Here is a 27,758-nt window from a genome sequence, read left to right as displayed (position 1 = left end):
GTATTTATCTTGTTTGAATTACAAAATTAGTATTATTGGTTAGACACCATAAATATTTTTGCAGTTTACATAATAAGTTTAGCGATTCTGGACTGAAAACTAAAATAATTGCATTTATGAGACAATAATATGGAGATATGTACTTTACGGGTTACAAACCAAAAAAGTTTGGTTCCAGGATACAATAATAAATTTGAACTGAGATGAAAAAAATTTTCTTCCAGGAGACAAAAAGCAAAACTAATTTTAGAATTTTCATGTATCTTCGAACATTTGAACCTTTTATAATTTATAATGATGTATAATATAAATACTGTAATCTTAAGTAATGTGAAGTTGCGTATGCAAGTTAGTATAGGGAAGAGTTCGTTCTTTATTATAAAACCCAAATTATAAGAGGCAGCCTGGCCGAGTGGTCCAAGGCACTGGTGTTAGCCACCAGTCTCTTCGGAGGCGTGGGTTCAAATCTTACCGCTGGTATACGATTATGTTTGAAAGACTGCAGTGTGAAAAGACATTAAAAATACAGTTGTTGGTGGAAAAATTTATTCTCTTTTAGAAATAATTTATTTTAGTTACTATAGATTTTTAACCCAATTAATTTCCTTTAAAATGAGCTATTGAACAACCCTCTACGATGTTCCAGTGCCAAGCTGTCTCTGGATACAAAAAAAGAAAAAAAGAAAAAAAGAAAAAAATATCCCGTTTAGGCAGAATGTTGTAGTAGCTGCCACTTTTCTTGATTTTCAAGCCAATATATTTCCCTTGCTGTTCAAGCCAAGGGACAGAAAGTTTCCTATACAGGGGTTTCGGTCAAGGTGGTTCTAATGGTGTACTTTTTGTTTTGATCTGACTCTTTTTTTAGGAACTATGGGTTTTTATATTTCTTAACATTGGACGTGATCGTCTCTTACTAGGTTGCTAGCTACCGCTGCAACCCGGATGGTTTGTTCTTTACTAGATTTCAGCCATCTCTACAGCCATGATACTGATGGAAATTCTATAATCCCTATTTATGTTTCAGTTAACATGGGATAGGTGTCGTTCTTTATTGTAATTTCTTTGTTATTCAAGCCAAAGGGCGGTAAGTTTCCTCTATAGGGTTTTCGGACAAGGCGGTTCTAATTGTGTACCTTTTGTTGTGATCTGACTCTTTTTTTTAGGAGTTGGGGGTTTTATATTTCTTAACATTGGAGGTGATCGTCTCTTACTAGGCTGCTATCTACCGCTGCAACCCGGATTCTAATGGTATACTTTTTGTTTTGATCCGACTTTTCTTTTTAGGAGTTATGGGTTTTTATATTTCTTAACATTAGACGTGATCGTCTCTTACTAGGTTGCTAGCTACCGCTGCAACCCGGATAATGTAACTACAATCTGGATAGCTTGCAGCTACCCCTGGAACCAACATATATCAGTTACTATGGGTGAGAGATCGATCTTTACTGTAAATAAACTTTAGCGCTTCTGAACTAAAAACGAAAATAAAATAAAAATTAATTTTTTCAATTTTTACGTCACGTCGCTCATTAAGTCATATATGGTTATTAGTACACAATAGGTTTTAGATATTATTACGTCATGTCACTTATTACGTCATATATGGTTATTAGTAGATAATCGATAAAATATTCGTTCGTTATTATAAAAACTTCAAAAACGCATAAAATAGTTGTTCATATTCATTTTTGTCTATTTTTTTATATTCAATTTTGTTTTATTCATTCTATATTCGTTATCATGAATCTGAAAAACATTTTGAAGGAGGGGGGTTCAAACCCACTAAACTCTTTGGATATGTCCTTGAATGTTAAAAGAAAAAAAAAGAAAAAAATATCCCGTTTAGGCAGAATGTTGTATTAGCTGCCACTTTTCTTCATTTTCAAGCCAATATATTTCCCTTGCTGTTCAAGCCAAGGGACAGAAAGTTTACAATACAGGTGTTTCGGACAAGGCGGTTCTAATGGTGTACTTTTTGTTTTGATCTGACTCTTTTTTAGGAACTATGGATTTTTATATTTCTTAACATTGGACGTGATCGTCTCTTACTAGGTTGATAGCTACCGCTGCAACCCGGATAACTGGTATACGATTATGTTTGAAAGACTGCAGTGTGAAAAGACATCAAAAATGCAGTTTTTGGTGGAAAAATTTATTCTCTTTTAGAAATAATTTATTTTAGTTACTATAGATTTTTAACCCAATTAATTTCCTTTAAAATGAGCTATTGAACAACCCTCTACGATGTTCCAGTGCCAAGCTATCTGTGGAAAAGAAAAAAAAGAAAAAAATATCCCGTTTGGGGAGAATAACGTGGTTAAAGTCAATTTTCTTGATTTTCAAGCCAATATATTTCCCTTGCTGTTCAAGCCAAGGGACAGAAAGTTTCCTATACAGGGGTTTCGGACAAGGCGGTTCTAATGGTGTACTTTTTGTTTTGATCTGACTCCTTTGTTAGGAACTATGGGTTTTTATATTTCTTAACATTGGACGTGATCGTCTCTTACTAGGTTGCTAGCTACCGCTGCAACCCGGAGGTGGAAAAATTTATTCTCTTTTAGAAATAATTTATTTTATTTACTATAGATTTTTAACCCAATTAATTTCATTTAAAATGAGCTATTGAGCAACCCTCTACGATGTTCCAGTGCCAAGCTATCTGTGGAAAAGAAAAAAAAGAAAAGAGAAAAAAATATCCCGTTTGGGGAAAATAACGTGGTTAAAGTCAATTTTCTGGATTTTCAAGCCAATATATTTCCCTTGCTGTTCAAGCCAGGGGACAGAAAGTTTCCTATACAGGGGTTTCGGACAAGGCGGTTCTAATGGTGTACTTTTTGTTTTGATCTGACTCCTTTGTTAGGAACTATGGGTTTTTATATTTCTTAACATTGGACGTGATCGTCTCTTACTAGGTTGCTAGCTATCGCTGCAACCCGGAAAAAAAACACATTGTGCCCACATCGTTCTTTACTCAGGCAGTGCTAGCGCGCTGCCTATGATAATAAACTGATTACACACAGGAAAAAGCCTACGGCTTTTTCTTCTTTTAAATAGTAAGAGACGAGTCTCAAATAATCAAGTAGGTAGCTAATTCCAAAGGTATTCAATTTTTTTTATTCCAATGATCGTTTTTTATTGTAACTAGGTTTCAGCCATCTCTACAGCCATGATACTATTGGAAATTACATAATCCCTATTTATGTTTTAGTTAACATGGGCAAGGTGTCGTTCTTTATTGTATATGGACTAAGGTTCGTTCTTTCATGTAAAACTAGCAAAACATTTTTTAAGTCTGATGAAGATTTAACTAATGTGTCAAAAGTAAGGTTGCAAGTCGACGATTTTGTTTTGGCCGTATTATAATTGGTATGGTGAAATAATAATACGCATATGGCTCTTAAATCATACTTCTTTATGGTTCAATATGGTCTAGTGGCTAGGATAGTTAACTTTCACTTAACAGGCTCGGGTTCGATTCCCGGGGTGGGAAAATTTTTAACTCTATAATCTTCGAACATTTGAACCTTTTATAATTTATAATGATGCATAATATAAATACTGTAATCTTAACTATAGTGAAGTTGCGTATGCAAGTTAGTATAGGGAAGAGTTCGATCTTTATTATAATATAATTCAGTGGCGTATAATATTTAGTATAGGCATGAGGTCGTTCTTTATTATAATCTTTTAAAAATAATTTGTTTTATAACTACAAAAAGTTTTTAACCCAATTAATTTGCTTCAAAATGAGCCATTAAACAACTCTCTACGATGTTCCAGTGCCAAGCTATCTGTGGAATTACTAACCTATACTATAATTAAGTGACGTATAAAATTTAGTATAGGCAAGAGGTAGTTCTTTATTATAAAATTGTTAGCTACCGCTGCAACCCGGATGTCAGGACAGTTTGTTCTACTACATAGAGAATTTTTTTGCCAAATATTCAGTAGAACTAAAAGAACTGTTTAAAACACAGTTAGAAATACTTTTAGAAATAGCTTTTGTCACCCCAGTATCTACCCATTATTCTGGTAGCAACTTTTTTCTTATATATTTTTCGGTAATCTTCATCATTGTGATAACGTTCCTTGATCTTTTGTCTAGCCTGCTCAATTGCTGCTTCTCTGTAATCTTCATCATTATCATACCGTTCCTTACTCTTTTGTTTGGCTGTCTCAATTTTCGCATGTCTATAAACTACATCATTATAATAACACTGTTTGTCACTATCAGTTATTACTTCTCGATACGCCTGGTCAGTTGAATACCTTTGCTTTTTTCTTTTGAAGATGCTATCTCTGTTTTTTTGGTAGTAATGTTTTTTTAACTTGCGTGTAGCTTGCTTGATTGAAACCAATATGTAACCATTAGTTGAAAGTTTAAGTCACGTATCAAGTACCAAGAACCTAACAAAAATTAAACTAATTTTTAAATTTTCAGGTATTTTTCTAGTCTAAATTAAAAAATTAAAACTATTGCTCAGAAACATAAATATTTTTGCAGTTTATAACTTTAGCGCTTCTGAACTAAAAACGAAAATAAAATAAAAATTAATTTTTTCAATTTTTACGTCACGTCGCTCATTAAGTCATATATGGTTATTAGTACACAATAGGTTTTAGATATTATTACGTCATGTCACTCATTACGTCATATATGGTTATTAGTAGATAATTGATAAAATATTCGTTCGTTATTATAAAAACTTCAAAAACGCATAAAATAGTTGTTCATATTCATTTTTGTCTATTTTTTTATATTCAATTTTGTTTTATTCATTCTATATTCGTTATCATGAATCTGAAAAACATTTTGAAGGAGGGGGTTCAAACCCACTAAACTCTTTGGATATGTCCTTGAATGTTAAAAGAAAAAAAAAGAAAAAAATATCCCGTTTAGGCAGAATGTTGTATTAGCTGCCACTTTTCTTCATTTTCAAGCCAATATATTTCCCTTGCTGTTCAAGCCAAGGGACAGAAAGTTTACAATACAGGTGTTTCGGACAAGGCGGTTCTAATGGTGTACTTTTTGTTTTGATCTGACTCTTTTTTTTAGGAACTATGGATTTTTATATTTCTTAACATTGGACGTGATCGTCTCTTACTAGGTTGATAGCTACCGCTGCAACCCGGATAACTGGTATACGATTATGTTTGAAAGACTGCAGTGTGAAAAGACATCAAAAATGCAGTTTTTGGTGGAAAAATTTATTCTCTTTTAGAAATAATTTATTTTAGTTACTATAGATTTTTAACCCAATTAATTTCCTTTAAAATGAGCTATTGAACAACCCTCTACGATGTTCCAGTGCCAAGCTATCTGTGGAAAAGAAAAAAAAAGAAAAAAATATCCCGTTTGGGGAGAATAACGTGGTTAAAGTCAATTTTCTTGATTTTCAAGCCAATATATTTCCCTTGCTGTTCAAGCCAAGGGACAGAAAGTTTCCTATACAGGGGTTTCGGACAAGGCGGTTCTAATGGTGTACTTTTTGTTTTGATCTGACTCCTTTGTTAGGAACTATGGGTTTTTATATTTCTTAACATTGGACTTGATCGTCTCTTGCTAGGTTGCTAACTACCGCTGCAACCCGGATATTACAAACAGGAAAAAGCCTACGGCTTTTTCTTCTTTGAAATAGTAAGAGACGAACCTCAAACGATCAAGTAGCTAACTAAGTCCAATGCTTGCAATAACTTTTAATTCCAACGATCGTCTTTTAATGTAACACATCAGTTACTATGGGAGAGAGATCGTTCTTTATATAAATATTGTATAAAGAGAAAAAAATACCCCGTTTAGGCAGAATGTTGTAGTAGCTGCCACTTTTCTTGATTTTTTAGTACTGATTTTTTAACTTGTGTGTAGCTTGCTTTGATCTAACCATTATGTATTCATGAATGAGACCATTTACAGTTTTGACGTTTCTTATATAGTAATTATGACGTCACTGCATTAAAAATACAGTTTTTATTGGAAAAATTTATTCTCTTTTAGAAATAATTTATTTTAGTTACTATAGATTTTTAACCCAATTAATTTCCTTTAAAATGAGCTATTGAACAACCCTCTACGATGTTCCAGTGCCAAGCTATCTCTGGATACAAAAAAGAAAAAAAAAAGAAAAAAATATCTCGTTTGGGGAGAATAACGTGGTTAAAGTCAATTTTCTCGATTTTCAAGCCAATATATTTCCCTTGCTGTTCAAGCCAAGGGACAGAAAGTTTCCTATACAGGGGTTTCGGACAAGGCGGTTCTAATGGTGTACTTTTTGTTTTGATCTGACTCCTGCTTTAGGAGCTATGGGTTTTTATATTTCTTAACATTGGACGTGATCGTCTCTTACTAGGTTGCTAGCTACCGCTGCAACCCGGACTACTGCTGCAACCCAGATTCACATATATATTATTTAAAGAGGCAGCCTGGCCGAGTGGTCCAAGGCACTGGTGTTAGCCACCAGTCTCTTCGGAGGTGTGGGTTCAAATCTTACCGCTGGTATACGATTATGTTTGAAAGACTGCAGTGTGAAAAGACATCAAAAATGCAGTTTTTGGTGGAAAAATTTATTCTCTTTTAGAAATAATTTATTTTAGTTACTATAGATTTTTAACCCAAATAATTTCCTTTAAAATGAGCCATTTTTAATTTATTTTGATTACAAAAGGTTTTTAACCCCATTAATTTCCTTTAAAATGAATCATTGAACAACTCTCTACGATGTTACAGTGCCAAGCTATCTGTTGAATTACTAACCAATACTATAATTAAGTGGCGTATAAAATTTAGTATAGGCAAGAGGTCGTTCTTTATTATAACAAAATTAAATTAGTTACTATCGCCATGAGTTAGTTCTTTACCATGTCGTAACAATTTGTTTTATAATAATAATTAAGTTTGTTAATCACAAAAGGTTTCTATATACAGCAGTTTTCTTTAAAAAAAGCCATTACACAGCTCTTTATTATGACCACGAACTGTTTGATTTAATACTTAAGTTACTATGGGTTCATTTTGTTCCTTATTGTAATGTTGCATGTTTAGTGAAAAGCTTCCAAGGTATGGACCGGCAACTGTGGAACAGTCTACAGATGTAATGGGAAATCTTATACATCACTGTGAATATATGGAGGCATAATTGTCCTTTACTTAGTTTCAGCTTAAATTTGATGATCGAGCCTTTATGTAAAAATTTAGTGGAAAATTTTAATGTATTGACCTTATATAATAACTGTACTAGCCTATACTATAGTTAAGTGGCCTATAAAATTTAGTATAGGAAAGAGGTCGTTCTTTATTATAATTAACCCAATTAATTTCCTTTAAAATGAGCTATTGAACAACCCTCTACGATGTTCCAGTGCCAAGCTATCTCTGGATACAAAAAAGAAAAAAAAAAGAAAAAAATATCTCGTTTGGGGAGAATAACGTGGTTAAAGTCAATTTTCTCGATTTTCAAGCCAATATATTTCCCTTGCTGTTCAAGCCAAGGGACAGAAAGTTTCCTATACAGGGGTTTCGGACAAGGCGGTTCTAATGGTGTACTTTTTGTTTTGATCTGACTCCTGCTTTAGGAGCTATGGGTTTTTATATTTCTTAACATTGGACGTGATCGTCTCTTACTAGGTTGCTAGCTACCGCTGCAACCCGGATATTGTATAAAGAGAAAAAAAGACCCCGTTTAGGCAGAATGTTGTAGTAGCTGCCACTTTTCTTGATTTTTTAGTACTGATTTTTTAACTTGTGTGTAGCTTGCTTTGATCTAACCATTATGTATTCATGAATGAGACCATTTACAGTTTTGACGTTTCTTATATAGTAATTATGACGTCACTGCATTAAAAATACAGTTTTTATTGGAAAAATTTATTCTCTTTTAGAAATAATTTATTTTAGTTACTATAGATTTTTAACCCAATTAATTTCCTTTAAAATGAGCTATTGAACAACCCTCTACGATGTTCCAGTGCCAAGCTATCTCTGGATACAAAAAAGAAAAAAAAAAGAAAAAAATATCTCGTTTGGGGAGAATAACGTGGTTAAAGTCAATTTTCTCGATTTTCAAGCCAATATATTTCCCTTGCTGTTCAAGCCAAGGGACAGAAAGTTTCCTATACAGGGGTTTCGGACAAGGCGGTTCTAATGGTGTACTTTTTGTTTTGATCTGACTCCTGCTTTAGGAGCTATGGGTTTTTATATTTCTTAACATTGGACGTGATCGTCTCTTACTAGGTTGCTAGCTACCGCTGCAACCCGGATTAGCCTGCTCAATTCTTGCTTCTCTGTAATGTTCATCATTACCATACCGTTCCTTGATCTTTTGTTTGGCTGTCTCAATTTTTGCATGTCTATAATCTTCATCATTGTGATAACACATCTTGCTGTTTTCTTTTGCTCTCTCAATTATTACTTCGCGATACGCCTGGTCGGTTGAATACCTTTGTTTTGCTCTCTCAATTATTACTTCTCGATACACCTGGTCGGTTGAATACCTTTGCTTTTTTCTTTTCAAGTTACTATCTCTGTTGTTTGTGTAGTACTCTTTCTTCAACTTGCGTATAGCCTGCTTTGATCTAACCATTATTCTAATCAAGAATGAGAGAATTTTCAGTTTTGACTTTCCTTATATACTAATTATGACGTCACTCTATTCACGTCATAGCTCTAATATAAAACTATGATGACGTTCATTATTTATCTAGTAGGGTTTCAGACAAGGTATTTCTAATGATGTACTTTTGTTTTGATCTGACTCTATTTTTAGGAGTTTTGGGTTTTTATATTTCTTAGCATTGGACTGATCGTCTATTACTAGGTTGCTAGCTACTGCTGCAACCCAAATTCACATATATATTTATTTATGAGAGGCAGCCTGGCCGAGTGGTCCAAGGCACTGGTGTTAGCCACCAGTCTCTTCAGAGGCGTGGGTTCAATTCTTACCGCTGGTATACGATTATGTTTGAAAGACTGCAGTGTGAAAAGACATCAAAATGCAGTTTTTGGAGTGGTCCAAGGCACTCGTGTTACCCACCAGTCTCTTCGGAGGCGTGGGTTCAAATCTTACCGCTGGTATACGATTATGTTTGAAAGACTGCAGTGTGAAAAGACATCAAAAATGCAGTTTTTGGTTGAAAAATTTATTCTCTTTTAGAAATAATTAATTTTAGTTACTATAGATTTTTAACCCAATTAATTTCCTTTAAAATGAGCTATTGAACAACCCTCTACGATGTTCCAGTGCCAAGCTATCTCTGGATACAAAAAAGAAAAAAAGAAAAAAAGAAAAAAATATCCCGTTTGTGGAGAATAACGTGGTTCAAGTCAATTTTCTTGATTTTCAAGACAATATATTTCCCTTGCTGTTCAAGCCAAGGGACAGAAAGCTTCCTATACAGGGGTTTCAGACAAGGCAGTTCTAATGGTGTACTTTTTGTTTTGATCTGACTCCTTTGTTAGGAACTATGGGTTTTTATATTTCTTAACATTGGACGTGATCGTCTCTTACTAGGTTGCTAGCTATCGCTGCAACCCGGATCCTCTGTTAGGAACTATGGGTTTTTATATTTCTTAACATTGGACGTGAGCGTCTCTTACTACGTTGCTAGCTACCGCTGCAACCCGGATGCTAACTACCGCTGCAACCCGGATTGTGTTTCGATCTGACTCTATTTTTACGAATTATGGGGTGTAAAATATTAAAAACAGGAAAAAGCCTACGGCTTTTTCTTCTTTGAAATAGTAAGAGACGAACCTCAAACGATCAAGTAGCTAACTAAGTCCAATGCATGCAATAACTTTTTATTCCAATGATCGTCTTTTAATGTAACATATCAGTTACTATGGGAGAGAGATCGTTCTTTACTGTAAAACTTTTTATTCCAATGATCGTCTTTTAATGTAACATATCAGTTACTATGGGAGAGAGATCGTTCTTTACTGTAATTTCTATATACAGCAATTTCTTTTAAAATGAGCCATTAGACATCTCTTTATATGACCACGAGCTTTTTGATCTAGTACTACAGTTACTATTGGTTACAGTTTGTTCATTTTTGTAAAACAGGAAAAAGGAACTCTACGATGTTCCAGTGCCAAACTATCTGTGGAATAGAATAAGAAGAAGAAAGAAAAAAATACCCCGTTTGTGGAGAATAACGTGGTTAAAGTCAATTTTCTTGATTTTCAAGCCAATATATTTTCTTTGTTATTCAAGCCAAAGGGCGGTAAGTCTTCTTTTTAGGGGTTTCGGACAAGGCGGTTCTAATGGTGTACTTTTTGTTTTGATCTGACTCTTTTTTAGGAGTTAGGGGTTTTTATATTTCTTAACATTGGACGTGATAGTCTCTTACTAGGTTGCTAGCTACCGATGCAACCCGGATTACTATGGCCTAGAGTTAGTTTTTTACCATATCGTAACAATTTATTTTATAATAATAATTATTTTTGTTAGTTACAAAAGGTTTCTATATGCAGCAATTTCTTTTAAAACGAGCCATTAGACATCTCTTTATATGACCACGAACTTTTTGATCTAGTACTACAGTTACTATTGGTTACAGTTTGTTCCTTTTTGTAAAACAGGAAAAAGCCTACGGCTTTTTCTTCTTTGAAATAGTAAGAGACGAACCTCAGACAATCAAGTAGCTAACTAAATTAAATGTATGTAATGGTTTTTTATTCCAATGATTTTCTTTTAATGGAAAATTTTAATATATTGACTTTAAATATAACTGTACTAGCTTATACTATAGTAAAGTGGCCTATAAAATTAAGTATAGGCAAGAGGTCGATCTTTATTATAACTCTTTTAGAAATAATTTATTTTAGTTACTATAGATTTTTAACCCAATTAATTTCCTTTAAAATGAGCTATTGAACAACCCTCTACGATGTTCCAGTGCCAAGCTATCTCTGGATACAAAAAAGAAAAAAAAAAGAAAAAAATATCTCGTTTGGGGAGAATAACGTGGTTAAAGTCAATTTTCTCGATTTTCAAGCCAATATATTTCCCTTGCTGTTCAAGCCAAGGGACAGAAAGTTTCCTATACAGGGGTTTCGGACAAGGCGGTTCTAATGGTGTACTTTTTGTTTTGATCTGACTCCTGCTTTAGGAGCTATGGGTTTTTATATTTCTTAACATTGGACGTGATCGTCTCTTACTAGGTTGCTAGCTACCGCTGCAACCCGGATATACTATAATTAAGTGACGTATAAAATTTAGCATAGGTAAGAGGTCGTTCTTTATTATATAACCGCTGCAACCCGGATACCGCTGCAATCTGGATATCTTGCAGCTAACCACCATATCTCAGTTACTATGAGGGAGAGATTGGTCTTTACTGTAATACCGCTGCAACCCGGACTACCGCTGCAACCCGGATTGACAAATCCGATTATTTAAACCCTGATTAAAAACAGAAAAAGCCTACGGCTTTTTCTTCTCTGGAGTAGTAAGAGACGACTCTTAAAGAATCAGGCAGCTAACTAAGTCCAATGTATGCAATAGCTTGTTCTTCCAACGATTGTCTTTTAATATGACTACCATTGCAACCCGGAATATATTACAGATTTGAGTTAGTATAAGCGAGGGTTCGTTCTTTATTATATACAAACAGGAAAAAGCCTACGGCTTTTTCTTCTTTGAAATAGTAAGAGACGAACCTCAAATGATCAAGTAGCTAACTAAGTCCAATGTATGCAATAATTTTTTATTCCAATGATCGTCTTTTAATGTATAAAATTGCTATAAAGTTCGTTAAAACGATCTGATAGACAATACTGATGGATAGAGTTTGGTCTTTAAGTTATCATATACTGTTAAAATTCTTTCTTATATGAACATTTCTTGGTGTAGTGGTTAGCACTTAAGACTTTGGATCCTGCGATCCGAGTTCAAATCCTGGTGGACGGTCGTTATTAAATGTAACTTACTTATACTACCATTTAGGTTTCTGCTGTAATTCTTTCTTTTCAAAATTAAATTAGTTGCTATCGCCTAGAGTTAGTTCTTTACCACATCGTAATAATTTGTTTTATAATAATAATTAATTTTTTTAATTACAAAAGGTTTCTATATACAGCAGTTTCCTTTAAAATGAGCCATTACACAGCTCTTTACTATGACAACGAACCGTTTGATTTAATACTTAAGTTACTATGGGTTAAAGTTCGTTCCTTATTGTAATTTCAGGTATTTTTCTAGTCTAAATTAAAAGATTAAAACTATTGTTCAGACATCATAAATATTTTTTCAGTTTATAACTTTAGCGATTCTGAACTAAAAACGAAAATAAAATAAAAATTAATTTTTTCAATTTTTACGTCACGTCGCTAATTAAGTCATATATGGTTATTAGTACACAATATTCGTTATTTATTATAATCGTCTCTTACTAGGTTGCTAGCTACCGCTGCAACCCGAATAATGAGCCATTGAACAACTCTCTACAATGTTCCAGTGCCATGCTATCTGTTGAATTACTAACCTATACTATAATTAAGTGGCGTATAAAATTTAGTATAGGTAAGAGGTCGTTCTTTATTATATTAGTTACTATATATTTTTAACCCAATTAATTTCCTTTAAAATGAGCTATTGAACAACCCTCTACGATGTTCCAGTGCCAAGCTATCTCTGGATACAAAAAAGAAAAAAAAAAGAAAAAAATATCTCGTTTGGGGAGAATAACGCGGTTAAAGTCAATTTTCTCGATTTTCAAGCCAATATATTTCTCTTGCTGTTCAAGCCAAGGGACAGAAAGTTTCCTATACAGGGGTTTTGGACAAGGCGGTTCTAATGGTGTACTGTTTGTTTTGATCTGACTCCTGCTTTAGGAGCTATGGGTTTTTATATTTCTTAACATTGGACGTGATCGTCTCTTACTAGGTTGCTAGCTACCGCTGCAACCCGGACTACTGCTGCTACCCAGATTCACATATATATTATTTAAAGAGGCAGCCTGGCCGAGTGGTCCAAGGCACTGGTGTTAGCCACCAGTCTCTTCGGAGGTGTGGGTTCAAATCTTACCGCTGGTATACGATTATGTTTGAAAGACTGCAGTGTGAAAAGACATCAAAAATGCAGTTTTTGGTGGAAAAATTTATTCTCTTTTAGAAATAATTTATTTTAGTTACTATAGATTTATAGAAACCCAAATAATTTCCTTTAAAATGAGCCATTTTTAATTTATTTTGATTACAAAAGGTTTTTAAACCCATTAATTTCCTTTAAAATGAATCATTGAACAACTCTCTACGATGTTACAGTGCCAAGCTATCTGTTGAATTACTAACCAATACTATAATTAAGTGGCGTATAAAATTTAGTATAGGCAAGAGGTCGTTCTTTATTATAACAAAATTAAATTAGTTACTATCGCCATGAGTTAGTTCTTTACCATGTCGTAACAATTTGTTTTATAAGAATAATTAAGTTTGTTAATCACAAAAGGTTTCTATATACAGCAGTTTTCTTTAAAATAAGCCATTACACAGCTCTTTATTATGACCACGAACTGTTTGATTTAATACTTAAGTTACTATGGGTTCATTTTGTTCCTTATTGTAATGTTGCATGTTTAGTGAAAAGCTTCCAAGGTATGGACCGGCAACTGTGGAACAGTCTACAGATGTAATGGGAAATCTTATACATCACTGTGAATATATGGAGGCATAATTGTCCTTTACTTAGTTTCAGCTTAAATTTGATGATCGAGCCTTTATGTAAAAATTTAGTGGAAAATTTTAATGTATTGACCTTATATAATAACTGTACTAGCCTATACTATAGTTAAGTGGCCTATAAAATTTAGTATAGGAAAGAGGTCGTTCTTTATTATAATTAACCCAATTAATTTCCTTTAAAATGAGCTATTGAACAACCCTCTACGATGTTCCAGTGCCAAGCTATCTCTGGATACAAAAAAGAAAAAAAAAGAAAAAAATATCTCGTTTGGGGAGAATAACGTGGTTAAAGTCAATTTTCTCGATTTTCAAGCCAATATATTTCCCTTGCTGTTCAAGCCAAGGGACAGAAAGTTTCCTATACAGGGGTTTCGGACAAGGCGGTTCTAATGGTGTACTTTTTGTTTTGATCTGACTCCTGCTTTAGGAGCTATGGGTTTTTATATTTCTTAACATTGGACGTGATCGTCTCTTACTAGGTTGCTAGCTACAGCTGCACCCCGGATAAAGAGAAAAAAAATACCCCGTTTAGGCAGAATGTTGTAGTAGCTGCCACTTTTCTTGATTTTTTAGTACTGATTTTTTAACTTGTGTGTAGCTTGCTTTGATCTAACCATTATGTATTCATGAATGAGACCATTTACAGTTTTGACGTTTCTTATATAGTAATTATGACGTCACTGCATTAAAAATACAGTTTTTATTGGAAAAATTTATTCTCTTTTAGAAATAATTTATTTTAGTTACTATAGATTTTTAACCCAATTAATTTCCTTTAAAATGAGCTATTGAACAACCCTCTACGATGTTCCAGTGCCAAGCTATCTCTGGATACAAAAAAGAAAAAAAAAAACAAAAAAATATCTCGTTTGGGGAGAATAACGTGGTTAAAGTCAATTTTATCGATTTTCAAGCCAATATATTTCCCTTGCTGTTCAAGCCAAGGGCCAGAAAGTTTCCTATACAGGGGTTTCGGACAAGGCGGTTCTAATGGTGTACTTTTTGTTTTGATCTGACTCCTGCTTTAGGAGCTATGGGTTTTTATATTTCTTAACATTGGACGTGATCGTCTCTTACTAGGTTGCTAGCTACCGCTGCAACCCGGATAAACTGCTTTGATCTAACCATTATTCTAATCAAGAATGAGAGAATTTTCAGTTTTGACTTTCCTTATATACTAATTATGACGTCACTCTATTCACGTCATAGCTCTAATATAAAACTATGATGACGTTCATTATTTATCTAGTAGGGTTTCAGACAAGGTATTTCTAATGATGTACTTTTGTTTTGATCTGACTCTATTTTTAGGAGTTTTGGGTTTTTATATTTCTTAGCATTGGACTGATCGTCTATTACTAGGTTGCTAGCTACTGCTGCAACCCAAATTCACATATATATTTATTTATGAGAGGCAGCCTGGTCGAGTGGTCCAAGGCACTGGTGTTAGCCACCAGTCTCTTCAGAGGCGTGGGTTCAATTCTTACCGCTGGTATACGATTATGTTTGAAAGACTGCAGTGTGAAAAGACATCAAAATGCAGTTTTTGGAGTGGTCCAAGGCACTCGTGTTACCCACCAGTCTCTTCGGAAGCGTGGGTTCAAATCTTACCGCTGGTATACGATTATGTTTGAAAGACTGCAGTGTGAAAAGACATCAAAAATGCAGTTTTTGGTGGAAAAATTTATTCTCTTTTAGAAATAATTAATTTTAGTTACTATAGATTTTTAACCCAATTAATTTCCTTTAAAATGAGCTATTGAACAACCCTCTACGATGTTCCAGTGCCAAGCTATCTCTGGATACAAAAAAAGAAAAAAAGAAAAAAAGAAAAAAATATCCCGTTTGTGGAGAATAACGTGGTTCAAGTCAATTTTCTTGATTTTCAAGACACTATATTTCCCTTGCTGTTCAAGCCAAGGGACAGAAAGCTTCCTATACAGGGGTTTCAGACAAGGCGGTTCTAATGGTGTACTTTTTGTTTTGATCTGACTCCTTTGTTAGGAACTATGGGTTTTTATATTTCTTAGCATTGGACGTGATTGTCTCTTACTAGGTTGCTAGCTACCGCTGCAACCCGGATCTAGTTTTAGAGCATTTTTCAATAGTTGTCTCGTACTTTTCAGGACAGTTTGTTCTACTACACAGAGAATTTTTTGCCAAATATTCAGTAGAACTAAAAGAACTGTTTAAAACACAGAAATGCTTTTTTCTTGAGTCGGTGTTCCAGGAATTTGTTCTAAATCATTAGTCTTACAAACACATTTAGTAATAACCCTAACAGGCTCGTTTTCGCCATAATTGAAAAATATTGCTTTTCCTTCGCTGTTGATAGGTATGCTTGTATATATATTTTTATTGCTACTACATAAACTGCAATTGCTCCTTCCAAAATTAATATACGAATTTTCTAAGAAGTACGCCTCCGTATATTCACTGTGTTGTCGAACATTTTCCATTGCATCTATAAACTGTTCCGCAGTTGCCAATCCATACTTTGGAAGCTTTTCGTTAAACTGACAACATTTCTTTTGGATATTACTATGAAGCTTTGCCAAAGCATTTCTAGCCGACTTTTAAACAGCATCCGCTCTTTCAAAGAGAATTTTAATCTGTAATTTTGAATACTTTTCGTGATCCCGATAAAACATGCGTAAAATGTTTCTCAATTTACAAAGATCAGCCTGCATTTTTGCCATCTTCTTGTATTTCTGAATGTAATTTTTCCCTTTGTCCTTATGCGTTATTCGGTACAACCTCGCAGAGAATTTAATTTTTTCATTATAGCTTTTGTCACCCCAGTATCTACCCATTTTTCTGGTAGCAACTCTTTTCTTATGTTTGTTTCGGTAATCTATATCGTTATCATACCGTTCCTTGCTCTTTTGTTTGGCTGTCTCAATTTTCGCATGTCTATAAACTACAAAATTATAATAACGCTGTTTGTCACTATCAATTTTCGCATCTCGATACGCCTGGTCGGTTGAATACCTTTGCTTTTCTTTTTTCAAGATGCTATCTCTGTTTTTTTGGTAGTACTCTTTTTTTAACTTGCGCGTAGCTTGCTTGATTGAAACCATTATGTAACCATTAGTTGAATTTTTATATCCCGTATCAAGTATCAAGAACCTAAAAAAAAATTAAACTAATTTTTAAATTTTCAGGTATTTTTCTAGTCTAAATTAAAAGATTAAAACTATTGTTCAGACACCATAAATATTTTTGCAGTTTATAACTTTAGTGATTCTGAACTAAAAACGAAAATAAAATAAAAATTAATTTTTTCAATTTTTACGTCACGTCACTCATTAAGTCATAAACCTATTGTGTACTATTATTAGTACACAATAGGTTTTAGATATTACGTCATGTCACTTATTACGTCATATATGGTTATTAGTAGATAATCGGTAAAATATTCGTTCTTTATTATAATTTGTTGAAAAGTCAGCTAGAGATGCTTTCGCAAAACTTCATAGTAATATCCAAAAGAAATGCTGCATGTTTAGTGAAAAGCTTACAAGGTATGGACCGGCAACTGTGGAACAGTTTACAGATGTAATGGGAAATCTTATACATCACTGTGAATATATGGAGGCATAATTGTCCTTTACTTAGTTTCAGCTTAAATTCGATGATCGAGCCTTTATTTACTACATCCAACGACTATGACGTCATTGATCAATATTGTATATACAAAATTAAGTTTTTCGTGAAAAATAATTAATAAAAAAAATTAAGTGCAAAAGGCGCTAGATCTAGAGATTTCCTTTAAAATGAGCCATTGAACAACTCTCTACGATGTTCCAGTGCCAAGCTATCTCTGGAAACAAAAGAAAGAAAAAAAATATCCCGTTTGTGCAGAATAACGTGGTTAAAGTCAATTTTCCTGATTTTCAAGCCAATATATTTTCTTTGTTATTCAAGCCAAAGGGTGGTAAGTTTCCTTTATAGGGGTTTCGGAAAATGCAGTTTTTGGAGTGGTCCAAGGCACTCGTGTTACCCACCAGTCTCTTCGGAAGCGTGGGTTCAAATCTTACCGCTGGTATACGATTATGTTTGAAAGACTGCAGTGTGAAAAGACATCAAAAATGCAGTTTTTGGTGGAAAAATTTATTCTCTTTTAGAAATAATTAATTTTAGTTACTATAGATTTTTAACCCAATTAATTTCATTTAAAATTATATATTGAACAACACTCTACGATGTTCCAGTGCCAAGCTATCTATGGATACAAAAAAAGAAAAAAAGAAAAAAAGAAAAAAATATCCCGTTTGTGGAGAATAACGTGGTTCAAGTCAATTTTCTTGATTTTCAAGACAATATATTTCCCTTGCTGTTCAAGCCAAGGGACAGAAAGTTTCCTATACAGGGGTTTCAGACAAGGCGGTTCTAATGGTGTACTTTTTGTTTTGATCTGACTCCTTTGTTAGGAACTATGGGCTTTTATATTTCTTAACATTGGACGTAATCGTCTCTTACTAGGTTGCTAGCTACCGCTGCAACCCGGATTGATATTTCTTAACATTGGACGTGATCGTCTCTTAATAGGTTGCTAGCTACCGCTGCACCCCGGATCCTTTTTTAGGAACTATGTGTTTTTATATTTCTTAACATTGGACGTGATCGTCTTTTACTAGGTTGCTAGCTACCGCTGCAACCCGGATCTTTACTATAATTACTATAGGTTATAGCTCGTTGTTTAATGCAATACTTGTCGAAAGAACGTGTATAAATATTGCATTCACTTATTACGTCACATATAATTTAGTAAAGGCAAGAGGTCGTTCTTTATTATATCCTTTTTTAGGAACAATGGGTTTTTATATTTCTTAACATTGGACGTGATCGTCTCTTACTAGGTTGCTAGCTACCGCTGCAACCCGGATCTTTACTATAATTACTATAGGTTATAGCTCGTTGTTTAATGCAATACTTGTCGAAAGAACGTGTATAAATATTGCATTCACTTATTACGTCACATATGGTTATCTTTTAATGTATTATTACAAACAGGAAAAAGCCTACGGCTTTTTCTCCTTTGGAATAGTAAGAGACGAACCTAAAAGAATCAGGCAGCTAAGTCCAATATAAGCAATGGTTTGTTCTTCTAATGATCATCTTTTAATTTGGCGTTTCTTACGAGGTTGCTAGCTACCACTGCAACCCGGACTATGTAATTAATAGGTTGCTAGCTACCGCTGCAACCTAGATATTCTTATTTCTGCTACTATGGGCTAAGGTTCGTTCTTTACTGTAAACCTGGCTAAAAACTATGATTGTGGCATCATTGATCAATCTTTAACATTTAATGCTCTTTACTGTAACAATTCTTACCGCTGGTATACGATTATGTTTGAAAGACTGCAGTGTGAAAAGACATCAAAATGCAGTTTTTGGTGGAAAAATTTATTCTCTTTTAGAAATAATTTATTTTAGTTACTATAGATTTTTAACCCAATTAATTTCCTTTAAAATGAGCTATTGAACAACCCTCTACGATGTTCCAGTGCCAAGCTATCTCTGGATACAAAAGAAAAAAAAAAGAAAAAAGAAAAAAATATCCCGTTTAGGCAGAATGTTGTAGTAGCTGCCACTTTTCTTGATTTTCAAGCCAATATATTTCCCTTGCTGTTCAAGCCAAGGGACAGAAATTTTACTATGCAGGGGTTTCGGACAAGGCGGTTCTAATGGTGTACTTTTTGTTTTGATCTGACTCTTTTTTTAAGAACTATGGGTTTTTATATTTCTTAACATTGGACGTGATCGTCTCTTACTAGGTTGCTAGCTACCGCTGCAACCCGGATAATAACAAAATTTAATTAGAGTTCGTTCTTTATTGTTATGTTAGCATTGGACGTGATCGTCTCTTATTGTGATATTCATGAATGAGACCATTTACAGTTTTGACGTTTCTTATATAGTAATTATGACGTCACTGCATCAAAAATACAGTTTTTATTGGAAAAATTTATTCTCTTTTAGAAATAATTTATTTTAGTTACAAAAGGTTTTTAACCCAATTAATTTCCTTTAAAATGAGCTATTGAACAACCCTCTACGATGTTCCAGTGCCAAGCTATCTCTGGAAAAGAAAGAAAAAGAAAAAAATATCCCGTTTGGGGAGAATAACGTGGTAAAAGTCAATTTGCTTGATTTTCAAGCCAATATATTTCCCTTGCTGTTCAAGCCAAGGGACAGAAAGTTTCCTATACAGGGGTTTCGGACAAGGCGATTCTAATGGTGTACTTTTTGTTTTGATCTGACTCCTTTGTTAGGAACTATGGGTTTTTATATTTCTTGACATTGGAGGTGATCGTCTCTTACTAGGTTGCTAGCTACCGCTGCAACCCGGATCTTTCATGTAAAACTAGCAAAAAAATTTTTAAGCCTGATGAAGATTTAACTAATGTGTCAAAAGTAAGGTTGCAAGTCGACGATTTTGTTTTGGCCTTATTATAATTGGTATGGTGAAATAATAATATGCATATGGCTCTTAAATCATACTTCTTTATGGCTCCATATGGTCTAGTGGCTAGGATAGTTAACTTTCACTTAACAGGCTCGGGTTCGATTCCCGGTGTGGGAAAATTTTTAACTCTATAATCTTCGAACATTTGAACCTTTTATAATCTATAATGATGTATAATATAAATACTGTAATCTTAACTATAGTGAAGTTGCGTATGCAAGTTAGTATAGGGAAGAGTTCGATCTTTATTATAAAACTGACAACATTTCTTTTGGATATTACTATGAAGCTTTGCCAAAGAATTTCTAGCCGACTTTTCAACAGCATCCGCTCTTTCAAAGAGAATTTTAATCTGTAATTTTGAATACTTTTCGTGATCCCGATAAAACATGCGTAAAATGTTTCTCAATTTACAAAGATCAGCCTGCATTTTTGCCATCTTCTTGTATTTATGAATGTAATTTTTCCCTTTGTCCTTATGCGTTCTTCGGTACAACCTCGCAGAGAATTTGATTTTTTCATTATAGCTTTTGTCACCCCAGTATCTACCCATTATTCTGGTAGCAACTTTTTTCTTATGTTTGTTTCGGTAATCTTCATCATTATCATACCGTTCCTTGCTCTTTTGTCTAGCCTTCTCAATTGTTGCTTCTCTGTAATCTTCATCATTACCATACCGTTCCTTGATCTTTTGTTTGGCTGTCTCAATTTTTGCATGTCTATAATCTTCATCATTGTGATAACACATCTTGCTGTTCTGTTTGATTACTTCTCGATACGCCTGGTCGGTTGAATACCTTTGCTTTTTTCTTTTCAAGATACTATCTCTGTTGTTTGTGTAGTACTGTTTTTTCAATTTGCGTGCAGCTTGCTTGATTAAAACCATTATGTAATTATGAATGTGAACATTTACAGTTCTGACGCTTCTTATATAGTAATTATGACGTCACAGCGTAATGATTTTATTGACGTCATAGCGCAATGATATTATTTCATGACGTCTTCAGAAACAACAATATAATTTCGTGTTTTTCTATTCACGTCATAGCTCTAATATAAAACTATGACGACATTCAATATTTATCTAGTAGGGTTTCAGACAAGGTAATTCTAATGATGTACTTTTGTTTTGATCTGACTCTATTTTTAGGAGTTTTGTTATATTTCTTAGCATTGGACTGATCGTCTCTTACTAGATTGGTAGCTACTGCTGCAACCCGGACTCACATATATATTATTTATGAGAGGCAACCTGGCCGAGTGGTCCAAGGCACTAGTGTTAGCCACCAGTCTCTTCGGAGGCGTGGGTTCAAATCTTACCGCTGGTATACGATTATGTTTGAAAGACTGCAGTGTGAAAAGACATCGAAAATGCAGTTTTTGGTGGAAAATTTATTTTCTTTTAGAAATAATTTATTTTAGTTACAAAAAGTTTTTAACCCAATAAATTTTCTTTAAAATGAGCTATTGAACAACCCTCTACGATGTTTCAGTGCCAAGCTATCTCTGGAAACAAAGAAAAAAAGAAAAAAATATCCCGTTTAGGAAGAATGTTGTAGTAGCTGCCACTTTTCTTGATTTTCCAGCCAATATATTTCCCTTTCTGTTCAAGCCAAGGGACAGAAAGTTTCCTATACAGGGGTTTCGGACAAGGCGGTTCTAATGGTGTACTTTTTGTTTTGATCTGACTCCTTTTTTAGGAACTATGGGTTTTTATATTTCTTAACATTGGACGTGATCGTCTCTTACTAGGTTGCTAGCTACCGCTGCAACCCGGATTGCAGTTTACATAATAACTTTAGCGATTCTAAACTGAAAAATGAAATATATTAAAAAATTGAATTTTTTGGTCTGAAAATATATAGTAAATTCCACATCGGGTAGTTAGAACCTAACCAAAAATAAAACTAATTTTAACATTTTAAGGTATTTTTCTAGCTTGAATTGAAATATTCAAACTATTGCTCGGATACCATGGATATTTTGCAGTTTACACAAGCTGCAAAGAACGCATAAGGGCAAAATTAAAAATTATATTCAGAAGTCCAAAAACATGGCAACAATGCTGGCTGATCTTAGTAAATTTAGAAAAATTTTACGAATGTTTTACCGGGATTACGAAAAATATTCAAAATTAAAGATTAAAATTATCTCTGAAAGAATGGATTTTGTTGAAAAGTCAGCTAGAGATGCTTTCGCAAAACTTCATAGTAATATCCAAAAGAAATGTTGCATGTTTAGTGAAAAGCTTCCAAGGTATGAACCGGCAACTGTGGAACAGTTTACAGATGTAATGGGAAATTTTCTACATCACTGTGAATATATGGAGGCATAATTGTTCTTTACTTAGTTTCAGCTTTAATTCGATGATCCAGACTTTATGTACTAACTACATCCAAAGACTCTGACGTCATTGATTAATATTGTATTTAAAAAATTAAGTTTTTCGTAAAAAAAAATTAATTTAAAAAAAAAAATAAGTACAAATAGCGCTAGATCTAGAGATTTCCTTTAAACTGAGCCATTGAACAACTCTCTACGATGTTCCAGTGCCAAGCTATCTGTGGAAAAGAAAGAAAGAAAAAAATATCCCGTTTGTGGAGAATAACGTGGTTAAAGTCAATTTTCTTGATTATCAAGCCAATATATTTTCTTTGTTATTCAAGCCGCAGGGCGGTAAGTTTCCTTTATAGGGGTTTCGGACAAGGCGGTTCTAATGGTGTACTTTTTGTTTTGATCTGACTCTGTTTTTAGGAGTTAGGGGTTTTTATATTTCTTAACATTGGACCTGATCGTCTTTTACTAGGTTGCTAGATACCACTGCAACCCGGATTACGAGTCGGACAAACATTTCTGGGAAGATTAAATACCCTAACCCCCCCCCCTATTTGGCCTCACAGACAGCTTGAGCTTTTTATTCATTAAATGAGCAGGTTGCATTCTATTATTTAAAATTACAAACAGAAAAGAGCCTATGGCTTTTTCTTAATGAAATAGTAAGAGACGACCTGGCTATAACCTACGATTATAACGTCTTTGATCAGTCTTTAAGATGAAATATTCAGTTTTTCGTAAAAAACTGATTCTATTTTAAAACATAATTTGTTTTAATTACCAAAGTTTTTAAACCTCATTAATTTTCTTAAAATTGAGCCATTGAGCAACTCTCTACGATGTTCCAGTGTCAAACTATCTGTGGAAAAGAAAAAGCAAAAAGAAAAAAAAGATGCTTTTTAGGCAGAATGCTGTAGCAGCTGCCACTTTTCTTTATTTTCAAGCCAATATGTTCTCCTTGCTATTCAAGCAAAGCGAGAAAAAATTCCCTATATAGAGGTTTCAGACAAGGCGGTTCTAATGGTGTACTTTTTGTTTTGATCTGACTTTTTTTTATGAGTTATGGGTTTTCATATTTCTTAACATTCGACTTGGTCCTTTCTTGCTAGATTGCTAGCTACTGCTGTATCCCAGATTACAATAAATAATTTTTTATGTACAAACAGTTCGTGTTGAAGTCACGCGCCGAGTACCAAGAACATAACAAAATATGAAACTAATTTAGAAATTTTCATGTATTTTTCTAGTTTTAATTAAACGATTCAAATTATTGCTCAGATAACATAAATATTTTTGTAGCTTACATAACAACTTTAGTGATTCTGGACTGAAAACGAAAATAAAATAAAAATTTAATGTTTTCATATTTTACGTAAAGTCACTTATTATGTCATATATGGTTATTAGTAGACAATTGGTGTTAGATATTACATCACGTCTCTTATTACGTCATATATAGTTATTAATAGACAATCGGTGTTAGAAATTGGACTTGCTTTAATAACTAAATGCCTTTGTAAAGACTGCAGTGGGAAAAGACATAAAAAATGCAGTGTTTTTGTATAAAGTGATTCTATTTTTTTTTTTTTTTTTTTGATTAAAAAAGGCACTTGAACTTTTAATTCCCTTTTTAATGAGCCCTCTCATGACATTTTAGGACCAAGGGGTTGATACGATCAGCCCTGGGAAAAAGAAAAAAAAAAGCAAAAAAAACAAACAAACAAGTAAACACGCATCGGTGATCTTTCTTCTGGTAAAAACACAAAATTCCACATTTTTGCGGCAGAACTCATAACCTGTTGTTTTCGTACAGGAAGTATCGCCAAAGTAAGAGAGACTGTTGCACCATGCGCAGTGGTGAGTATCATTTACAAAATAATATTGGACGGGGCAATTTGTAACTTTATATCAGTCTTAACATTGGGAGACATCCATTGAGGTATATTAAATATTTCATTAATAATTTTCCCAACTAAATGTAAATCACTAGTTGTCATCTCTCTAAGTATATTGGTTGTGTCAGTGTCCATTTTATACTCATATCTAATGACTAAGCCCCACATTTTTATAGAGCTTTGGAGTCATCAACAAGAATTGTATGTAACTTGCATAGTTTGAAAGATTGTTGCTAGTGCTCAAAAACGTTCAAATTATTTAGACACTAAGCCCCACAATTTTTATAGAGCTTTGGAGTCATCAACAAGAATTGTATGTAACTTGCATAGTTTGAAAGATTGTTGCTAGTGCTCAAAAACGTTCAAATTATTTAGACACTTATTTGTCTAAACAAATAGTTTAGTACATATTATTCATAGAATAGCCCCTCAGCAGCACTTGGTTTTTCATTGTTAATTTTTTTTACTATCACATGCAAATCTATGAATGTAGAAGTCAAATGTACGAAAAGGTCTTCACTGGAATAAATTTGAAAATGAACGTATTCAGAGAGCGATTGTTATGGATAGAGTTGTTCATAGTAACCATATTTTAAACTCACATCAACATATTCTGCATTGAAAAGATTCAATGATTAGGTGACTGAGGGATGGGACTCTTTGCGTGGTAAAAATGCGATTTCTGTCTAGGAAAAGAAATCCTTTTCGATCTAATAATTTTTTCTCTTGATTTCTATTTATTCTTTGACAAGAGTGATGTCTTTCTCTTCTGACCCGAGTAGCGACTGATGAGTGATGAGATGTTTCTTGACCTTTTTAAACAAATACATTCTTAGACCACACTGGCTATACATGACAAATGAAACTCAGAGAGGAGAGAAAGTAACAAAATGAAAAATAAAATAAAAAAGGGTGAAAAAACGAGGATTTTGTCAGCCAGTGGCGAAACCATGAATATTAAGATATAAGCAAATATTTGGACAAGGACCTCCGTCATGTCGTACTCAGTGCTAAACAAAAAAAAAAACAAAAAAACACCAAAATCCAACCTTTAAAAGTTGTTCCTACAAAAACAGAAAAGACACTGAATAAAAACCAAGCAGGAATAAATGAAAATGAATTTACCAAAATTATTGGGCAAGGATCTTTCGCCTTGCAATAGTTTTAGCTGGTCTACAATTTCGGTTTTCGTTAGATATGCAAACTGGTTCTTTTAAGTTATTTCTGGTGAAAATATTGATTGAGTCCTTCAAGATTAAACTGTCGTAAATTGGGCTTAATGAAATATCTCCAGTATCTCTATTTATTGCTAAATTTTTGTTCATATATTTTTTTTTATCTCAATTACCTCTTTAAAAGTTTTTGGTACGCCATTTACAGTTGATATTCAGGTTGCCTCGTCAAAAAGAACTAGATGGGTCGGATTTACGAAAATATGCGAAGCCAAAGCCGAATCAAAGTTGTCATTGTTATTTTTTAATCTCAGGGACTTATCTATTGAAATTTTGTGCTCATACAAACGTGCACCTAGTTGTTGATGGGTCCTACCAATGTAAAATTTTCCACAAGAACACGGGATTCTGTAGACACCACTACCCAGTACAAGGTCTGTTTTATCCTTTCCTGAGTTGATCTGGTTTCGTTTTGTTGATGATATCATTTCTGTTTGGGAACATGGACAAGACTCTCTAAGAGATTTTTTGGCACATTTGAACTCTTTTGATTCGAATCTCCAGTTCATAATGGAACTCGAAGATTCAGGTAAGCTGCCTTTCTTGGATGTTTTGATTATAAAAACTAATCCTAGTCTTGAATTTTCTATATATAGAAACCTGACTCATAATGATCGATATCTACATTTCTCTTCCCATCACCCTCCTTCTGTGAAAAGAGGGGTAATAATCTCTTTAGTCGACAGAGTTTTAAAAATCTGTTCCCGTAATCATATAAATTCTGAATTAAATTATGTCAAGGATATACTTTTCTGCAATGGTTACCCAATCAAACTTATTGAAAATATAATAGATAGACGATTAAAAAAGATAAAAAAAAACAAAATAAGGAGCTTGTCCCCCTTGATTCAGTTACACCGGCAATTGAGAAAAAATTTCATCGTTTTACCATACATCTCGAAACTTGGTGATAAACTTGGAAAAAAAAACAAACATAATCTCTCTGTTTCTTTCAAAACCGAACAAAAAGTTGAACACTTTTTCAACTCAGGAAAGGATAAAACAGACCCTGTACGGGGTAGTGGTGTCTACAGAATCCCGTGTTCTTGTGGAAAATTTTACATTGGTAGGACCCATCAACAACTAGGTGAACGTTTGCATGAGTATTTCAATAGATAAGTCCCTGAGATTAAAAAATAACAATGACAACTTTGATTCGGCTTTGGCTTCGCATATTGTCGTAAATCCGACCCATCTAGTTCTGTTTGACGAGGCAACCTTAATATCAACTGTAAATCCTACATTAAAAGACGATCGTTGGAATTAAAAGTTATTGCAAGCATTGGACTTAGTTAGCTACTTGATCGTTTGAGGTTCGTCTCTTACTATTTCAAAGAAGAAAAAGCCGTAGGCTTTTTCCTGTTTGTAATATCCGGGTTGCAGCGGTAGCTAGCAACCTAGTAAGAGACGATCACGTCCAATGTTAAGAAATATAAAAACCCATAGTTCCTAACAAAGGAGTCAGATCAAAACAAAAAGTACACCCTTAGAACCACCTTGTCCGAAACCCCTGTATAGGAAACTTTCTGTCCCTTGGCTTGAACAGCAAGGGAAATATATTGGCTTGAAAATCAAGAAAATTGACTTTAACCACGTTATTCTCCCCAAATCCGGGTTGCAGCGGTAGCTAGTCCTCCTAGTAAGAGACGATCACGTCCAATGTTAAGAAATATAAAAACCCATAGCTCCTAAAGCAGGAGTCAGATCAAAACAAAAAGTACACCATTAGAACCCCCTTGTCCGAAACCTCTGTATAGGAAACTTTCTGTCCCTTGGCTTGAACAGCAAGGGAAATATATTGGCTTGAAAATCGAGAAAATTGACTTTAACCACGTTATTCTCCCCAAACGAGATATTTTTTTCTTTTTTTTTTATTTTTTTTATCCAGAGATAGCTTGGCACTGGAACATCGTAGAGGGTTGTTCAATAGCTCATTTTAAAGAAAATTAATTGGGTTAAAAATCTATAGTAACTAAAATAAATTATTTCTAAAAGAGAATAAATTTTTCCAATAAAAACTGTATTTTTAATGCAGTGACGTCATAATTACTATATAAGAAACGTCAAAACTGTAAATGGTCTCATTCATGAATACATAATGGTTAGATCAAAGCAAGCTACACACAAGTTAAAAAATCAGTACTAAA

This window comes from Artemia sp. Qi Xiang Cuo, chromosome 7 (assembly GCF_049724085.1).
Source record: "Artemia sp. Qi Xiang Cuo chromosome 7, ASM4972408v1, whole genome shotgun sequence".
Taxonomy (NCBI): Eukaryota; Metazoa; Arthropoda; class Branchiopoda; order Anostraca; family Artemiidae; genus Artemia; species Artemia sp. Qi Xiang Cuo.
Note: the sequence above shows the minus strand (reverse complement) of the source record.